The sequence below is a fragment of the Bemisia tabaci genome, chromosome 3, assembly GCF_918797505.1.
Source record: "Bemisia tabaci chromosome 3, PGI_BMITA_v3".
Classification (NCBI taxonomy): Eukaryota; Metazoa; Arthropoda; class Insecta; order Hemiptera; family Aleyrodidae; genus Bemisia; species Bemisia tabaci.
Window position 1 is genome coordinate 1,663,570 of NC_092795.1, and position 8,127 is coordinate 1,671,696.

Genomic DNA, 8,127 nt, shown 5'->3' on the forward strand with positions numbered 1-8,127 from the left:
TTTAAGATCCAGGGCTCGCACATGCACGAGGCGAGCCTCGTTTAAAACCCTGCTAAAAATTTTTCATGGAATTCCGTGCTGGTTTTCCATGGAAAATTTCTCCACGTAAAATTGGGCACGGAAAATTTTTCCATGGAAAATTTCTCCACGGAAAGCACCACGGAAAATGTCACCATGGAAAATTTCTCCATGGAAAATTTCTCCACGGCAAATTCTCACCGTGGAAACCTGCCACAGCACTCACTGTGTCTCATGCAGGTTTCCACCATCAAGTTACCATGGTGTTGTTTCTTTAAGTCATCATAGAACTGTTCTACTCAATGTTGCTGGTTTTTTTAGTATTTAATTAGATAATTTACAAGTTTTCCTTGTAATCAAAATAAATGAAAATGATACACTCACCAACTTGAAGACACATAGTACCAACTATACTTGACAGAGATGTAATAATTCTTTTAACAATTGAGAAACTACCGCACTGTACCTTCGCGTCACATACTGCACGCTCAACGTTTCAAATAAGATTTCATTCAGTTGACAATGTGAAAACATATTCAAATTATTTCACAATAAGCACGGAAAACAGCACCAAAAATTATCACAACACTATCCAAATTAGAGGCCAAGAGAGTGAAATATGAACTGTAGATTTTGGTTTCTGTCTGGGAAGCTTAATTGCATCTAGATGGTTTAAAGGTTGCCACTAATTCCCTGCGAATGGCTGTTCGATAAGATCAAAGGAACTGCCAGATGATAGGAAACAAATGGCGATTGCTGCAGCTGAACAAGGCAGGTAAATGTCTCGGTGTGTTTTTATGAAAGCTCTGAAAAATGAATAATGTACAGCGCATCAAAACCATGAGTACAACCAATGATCAGCACTAAATTAAAACAATCTCAAGGTGAAGCCAACCAACATTTCTTGAGAAGTTAAAATAAGTTCTGAGGATAGCCAAATAATTTTTAGTAATAGGACAAAATACTTGTGAAAAAGCATTGGTAAAATTGTGTGTAAAAGCAATTATTGCATTGGTAGCCATAAAAATAGGAAGTAAATTATTGGACATCTGATAATTCACTGAAACATCGTTGATAAGGATGTGATGTTTTAGCCCTCTAGAGTTAAAAGTTTAAGGCCTCATCTGTAACTTCAGATATATCTCTCACACTACTTACATTTCTGAATAAAAATACCAAGTAATAGCTAAGGCTCAATTCAGACGTCACTTTTCCTTCACTCATGTCAAATGAAAAGTTGGATCGTGTAATACAACACGAGAACACAACGATCATTTGAGAGGTTGAACAAAAATTTGAAAGTCAGGTCACACCAAGGTTTCCGTTCAACTTCTCAAACAAATGTCAGAGCTCACGCATCATACGTTGAGACAAACGTCAAAAGTATTGTTTAAGTCACCATTCACCAGTGGTGCCACCTGACTACATGAATTTACCTGTTGAGTGGTGCGAATTCAGAGCTAATCGGAGAGAAACATTTGTTTCAACATACGATGAGCGAGCTCTATGTTCTCATGTCCGTATCAAACGATCCAACTTTTCACTCGGTATAAGTGGAGGAAAGCTAGACTGTCTGAGGTGGGCTTTAGTTTCCATCACACAGCAAAAAAATCTAGAAGGGCCTGTATTTAAGGTTTCTTTTTCAGTCCTAAGTAGTTCTCACCTGTGAATTTTATTCACAGTCTATATGGGTTTCGGCAAACGATAGGAAATGGCGATCTCATATGATCTGACAGATAACTGATATTATCCCTGAGGAGGACAATGACATGAGCTGATGAGCAGCTAGGAATGGAATGCAGTTAGAATGTTAACCGTGTGCTGAAAACACGATAAGGGAGACTGTAACCAATAATCGATCACGGTTCATGTTTGGGGTGCAGACTCGGAGGAGTGACCAAGGAGAAGATAGAGAAAATGATGAGCACATACGAATCTACTATTCAACAAAGAATGTTAGAATAGTTTATCAAAATACAGAAATAAATGTAATGCTATGATTCTATGGAGAGGTTACAGATCAGTGGCTGATAGTTCACTATTGGTGCCTATGCCTACATTCAGTAATAGGAATTGCTAATCATTGTTATTCATGACTTACCTAGATTCAGTTCAAGGCCCTTGCATTCAACTCGGATTTGGCGTGATGTAGCGAAAGCAGGAAGTCAAGAAATATATAAATTTCTGAGAATTACTGTATGGTTTGCGAGAGCTTCATTGAGCCTGACGATTCACGCCTCGTTGATAACCTAACCTCAAAATACCGACAGGGCAGGGCAGGGCGGGGCGGCACATCTCCTGACTTGCCGAATTGAATTGAGGATTTTTTATTTAAATCTGCATGATCTATAAAAACTCATTCGCTTATTTATTACTGAAATGCGTAACGCCGATAATGTTTCATACTTCACACGCTTTAACATTTGCGTTCTATTCTTGCTTTTATTTTTATTTTTATACAATTTCAACATGAAACAGGGCAGGCCGGCAGGATTGCAACGCAGGTTTTGTTTTGGAGTCGGAACTGAATCACTTTGTAAACACAAGATGAGTTGTTGGTTATCACTGCCAGTAATGCAAATTTTAATTTTTTTATGTGATTTAATTAGTATCAGCTCGAATTCGAGTCTTCTTCGTTACGAAAGTAATGTTACCTCGAAGTTGGTGAATTTTGATTAACCTGAAAGTAAGCCAGCAGTGTATCGCGATGGACTCTTGGTAATCGATCTTCAAATTTTTATTTTGGCCATGCGTAGAAATAGAATGAAAAAATTCTGATAGATACAACTCAATTCTCATTGGTTTTGCTATTACCGCTATTCGGTTCTTTCTACAATTCAATGTTGGTTTCACACAGGAGATTTGGAAGTATGACGGTTGAGCTTCAGTAAAGGCGATCCTATTGAATAGTTAGTGTCTAAACTAATCTTTCAAAACACAGACGTTTGGTCTCTAATTGACAGACTTTAAAGCTGTACCTACAGGTTCGAAGAAGCTGCGTGTTTTCTGTTTTTTGACAAACTATTGCGGTTATTTCAGTTGTCTTAAACAGAGTATAAGCAGCAAATTATTATTACATCTCTGTCAACCATAGCAAATCTCTGAGTTCATCATATTTTAAATGAAAACATTCTCCGTACAGAAAGTAGTTGCTACCTACTGGTACAATTATTAAATTATCGTTAAATAGTGGGCATTGTCTTGGGAATGCCATGGTTGTAGAAATTTCAGTGCACTAATGAAGACTTATTCTGTGATAACTGATGACATGAAACATTTTAGTGGCCCTCACTTGTGAACTTCGGTGAGTAATTCAACTTAATTCTATGATGCATAACGAAACAGCAAATAGTTGCTGATTGTCAATGATCAAAGGCTTACAGATTACCATGTTTATTCTTGTGGTGGTCTCTAGTGTTTCGCGGTGTTCCAATGCATGTTCTCTGCTATTCCGTTACGCTCCCTTGAAATTCCATGTAGCCACCACGGAATCTCCTGCTGCCACCATGGAATCCCATGCAGTCTCCACGGAAACCCAAGGAGTCACCATGGAGTTCCGTGCCTCCTCCATGGAGTCTTCATGGAGTCTCCATGGAGTTCCGTGTCTTCACCATGGGATTCCATGAGAAACAGCACGGAATACCATGGAATTCCATGAAAAATTTTTAGCAGGGAAGAGTTATAGTCTTCGACGAGCTTGCACCCGAAGCCGGCCCAGGCCAGGAGCCAGAAAGCGGGAGCCTCCCTGCATTTGCACAAATTCAACTGCAACAGAGAGTCAGCTCTGCACATTCACAAATCCAGCTCTGGACAAAAGCCAACCTTGCACTTGCACACATTCGCTTCTGATTGAAAGTCAGATTTGCACATTCACGCACCTAAAATCCAGCTCCGACCGTGAGCCATCTCTGCCTATGCACACGAGCCACTCTGAATGTGGCTTAGGATCAGAGACAAAGAGAGACGCTCCATTGGTATCTCAGCAATAGTGGAAGCTTTTACTCTCTGGACGCCAATACTTATTCAAGCGTTCGCTTATCTACTGGGTGGATGTTGAACAACTTGTCAAGTCTTTCGTTCCGCAAACGTACCTAAGTTAGGCTAACTTGTTTGGCTCATTACGTCATCCGGAGCTCATCATCCACCCAGTAGGTAGGTAGTAGGTAGATCAATAATAGCCGGAGGAAGGGTGGTGGCTGTTGCCCTAGTAGCCAAAATACCATATAAAATACAAATGAAGATTCAAAAAAAATTCGTATCCAAATACGTATTAAATACATATTAAATACTGGAAAATACGTATTAAATACGGTATCCAAATACTGTATAAACTTGCTCTTTTTGCCGTATATTATTCTGTATCAAATACGTATCTAGATACGAATTAAATATGTATCCAGAAACGAATTGAATACCTGCTAAAAATTTTCCATGGAATTCCGTGGTGTTTTCCATGGAAAATTTCTCCACGTAAAATTGGTCACGTAAAATTTTTCCATGGAAAATTTCTCCACGGAAAATTTTACCATGGAACATTTCACCACAGAAAATTTGTACCGTGGAAACCTTCCTTAGCACTCATTGTGCCTCATGCAGGTTTCCACCATCAATTTACTATGGTGTTGTTTCTATAAGTCATCATAAAAACTGTTCTACTCAAATTTGCTGGTTTTCTTAATATTTAATTAAAAAATTTACAAATTTACCTTGTAATCAAAATGAATGAAAATGATACACTCACCAACTTGAAGATACATGGTACCAACTATACTTGACAGAGATGTAATAATTCTTTTAACAGTTTATACAACTGAGAAACTACCGCACTGTACCTTTACTTCACATACTGCACGTGCAATGTTTAAATGTAGATTTCATTAAGTTGACATTGTGATAAAATATTTAAATTATTTCACAATAAGCACGGAAAACAGCACCAAAAATAATCACAACACTGTCCAAATTAGCGGGCAAGAGAGTGATATATGAACTGTAGATTTTGGTTTCTGTCTGAGAAGCTTAATTGCATCTGGATGGTTTAAAAGTTGCCACCAATTCCCTGCGAATGGCTGTTCGATAAGATCAAAGGAACTGCCAGATGATAGGAAACAAATGGCGATTGCTGCAGCTGAACAAAGCAGGTAAATGTCTTGGAGTGTCTTTATGAAAGCTCTGAAAAATGAATAATGTACAGTGCATCAAAACCTTGAGTACAACCAATGATCAGCACTAAATTAAAACAATCTCAAGGTGAAGCCAACCAACATTTCTTGAGAAGTTAAAATAAGTTCTGAGGAATAGCAAATAATTTTTATGGCTAAAAATGAGATAAAATTCTTGTTGAAAACCTCAAAATTATTGTATTGGTAGCCATAAAAATAGGAAGTAAATTATTGGACATCTGATGATTCGCTGAAACATCATTGATAAGGATGTGATATTTTAGCCCTGTAGAGTTAGGAGTTTCAGGCCTCATCTGTAACTTCAGATATATCTCTCACACTACTCACATTTGTGAATAAAAATACCCAGTAATAGCTAAGGCTCAATTTAGACGGCCACACTTTTCCTCCACTTGTGTCAAATGAAAAGTTGGGATCGTGTAATACAACACGAGAACACAACAATATTTTGAGAGGTTGAACAAAAATTTGAAAGTGACATCACACCAAAGTTTCCGTTCAACTTCTCGAACAAATGTTAGAGCTCGGGCATTATATGTTGAGACAAAGACGTCAAAAGTATTGTTTATGTCACCATTCACCAGTGGTGCCACCTGACTACATGTATCAACCTTTTAAGTGGTGCAAATTCAGAGCTAATCAGAGATTGACGATTGTCTTAACATACGATGCCCGAGCTCTATGTTCTCGTGTCCGTATCAAACAATCCAACTTTACACTCAAAATAAGTGGAGGAAAATTTGGACTATCTGAGGTGGGCTTTAGTTTCCATCACACGGCAAAAAAATCTAGGAGGGCCTGTAATTATGGTTTCTTTTTCAGTCCTAGTTCTCACCGTGAATTTAATACACAGTCTATATGGGTTACGGCAAACGATAGGAGATGGCGATCTCATATGATTTGACAGGAAATCTGATATTATCCCTTAGGGGGACGATGACATGAGCTGATGAGCAGCTAGGAATGGAATGCAGTTAGAGTGTTTAGCATGTGCTGAAAACACGATAAGGGAGACTGTGACCAAAATTCGATCACGGTTCATGTTTGAGGTGCTGACTCGGAGGAGTGACCAGAAGAGAAGATAGAGAAAATGGTGAGCCCATATGAATCTACTATTCAACAAATAATGTTAGAATAGTTTATCAAAATGCAGAAAATAAATGTAATGCTATGATTCTATAGGGCTTTTTTTTTATCGCGGATCAGGGTGGATCGGAGTGGAACGCTCTGGATCGGAATCCTGAGCGATCCGGACCGATCCAAGTGTTCCAAGTGATAAAAAAATCCGAACTTGGAATTTGGTTCGATTTGTTATTGTTTTGATTCTTTGGGGACGGCAACTTCCTCGCATTAGGTTAGGATCACAGTGGATCAGAGCTCGCCCCACCTCGGAAGAGCGATCCAGCGTTCCACCCTGATCCACCTGGAACGCTTGGATCACGCTGAGGAACGGAATAAAAAAATACCGATGTTCACCGCGATCCACCGCGATCCACTGCGATCCGCATAAAAAAAAAGCCCTTATATCTATAAAGAGGTTACTGAGCGCTGATGGATCACTACCTATTGGTGCCTACATTCAGTAATGGGAATTGCTAATCATTGTTATTCATGACTTACCTAGATTCAGTTCAAGGCCCTTGCATTCAACTCGGATTTGGCGTAATGTAGCGAAAGCAGGAAGTCAAGAAATATATACTGATCTGAGAATTACTGTAAAGTTTGCGAGAGCCTCACCTCACAGCGCCTGACATCTCGCCTCGTTGATAATCTAACCTCAAAATACCGACTAGGCAGGGCGAGGCCATAGAGTACAATAGAGTCGCAAAGTACTGGAGCGGCGATGAAGCCAATCCATGAACAGGCGTTTCCGAGCCGCGTGTGCTCCGAAAATAGTGAACCATTTGCGAACCCAACGGCATTTTGTAACACGGCGGCTTATGGAGAAATCAAGAACTGCTTGTGTTTTTTAGGTATTTCATAATTCAATCAGCATTAATTTTTGCAAATTTTGCTATTTAAAGGTAGTCAAAGCCATAATGAATCCATTGATGTATATTACTCCTGGATAATATTCATATTGGGATTTAATTTCTGACTTATACCAAGTGTGAACCAACCGGCATTTCTTATCACGGCGGCTTACGGGAAAAGCAACGACTGTCCGTGTTTTTTCGACATTTTTTAATTTCATCGATATTAATTTGTGCAAATTTTGCTATAATTAGATAGTCAAAGTCATAATGAATCCATTGATGTATATTACTCCTGGATAAAATTCATATAGGAATTTAATTTCTGACTTATACCAAGTGTGAACCAACCGGCATTTTTTTACACGGTGGCTTATGGAGAAATCAACGACTGCTTGTGTTTTTTCGACTTTTTTTAATTCCATCGGTATTAATTTGTGCAAATTTTGCTTGAAATAGATATTCAAAGCCATAATGAATCCATTAATGTATGTTACTCCGAGATAATATTCATATATGGACTCAATTTCAGACTTATTACCGGCCTACTTATTTTAGCTGGTTCAGTGTGTGTCTAGCCGACGAACGGAGCCGAGTCGGGACTGTCGGGAGTGGGGAGCGCTGAGCGCGAGTCTCTGCGTATGCGTCATCGCTAGTCGCCGCACACTAGTCTCCGGAGAACTGGACAAAACAGCCTCGAAAAGTGACTTCATCGGCGATCCAGTACTTTGCGACTCTATTGTACTCTATGGGCGAGGCAGAGCGGGGTGGCACATCTCCTGAGTTGCCGAATTGAATTGAGGATTTTTTATTTAAATCTGCATGATCTATAAAAACTCATTTGCCTATTTATTATTGAAATGCGTAACGCCAATAATGTTTCATATGTCACACCTTCAACTTTTGCGTTCTATTCTTGCTTTCATTTTTTTAAAATAAAATTTCAACATGAA

General features: G+C 38.9%; 1 long non-coding RNA gene across 1 annotated transcript; it reads right to left on the reverse strand.

Moving 5' to 3' along the window:
- Positions 1-296: 296 nt before the first annotated feature.
- Positions 297-3,689, reverse strand: LOC140224175 (uncharacterized). The gene is made up of 2 exons (XR_011899418.1): positions 2,120-3,689; positions 297-824 (listed from the first exon to the last, which is right to left on the reverse strand). It is a non-coding gene; the product is annotated as an uncharacterized lncRNA (long non-coding RNA).
- Between the last annotated feature and the right edge of the window lie 4,438 nt (positions 3,690-8,127).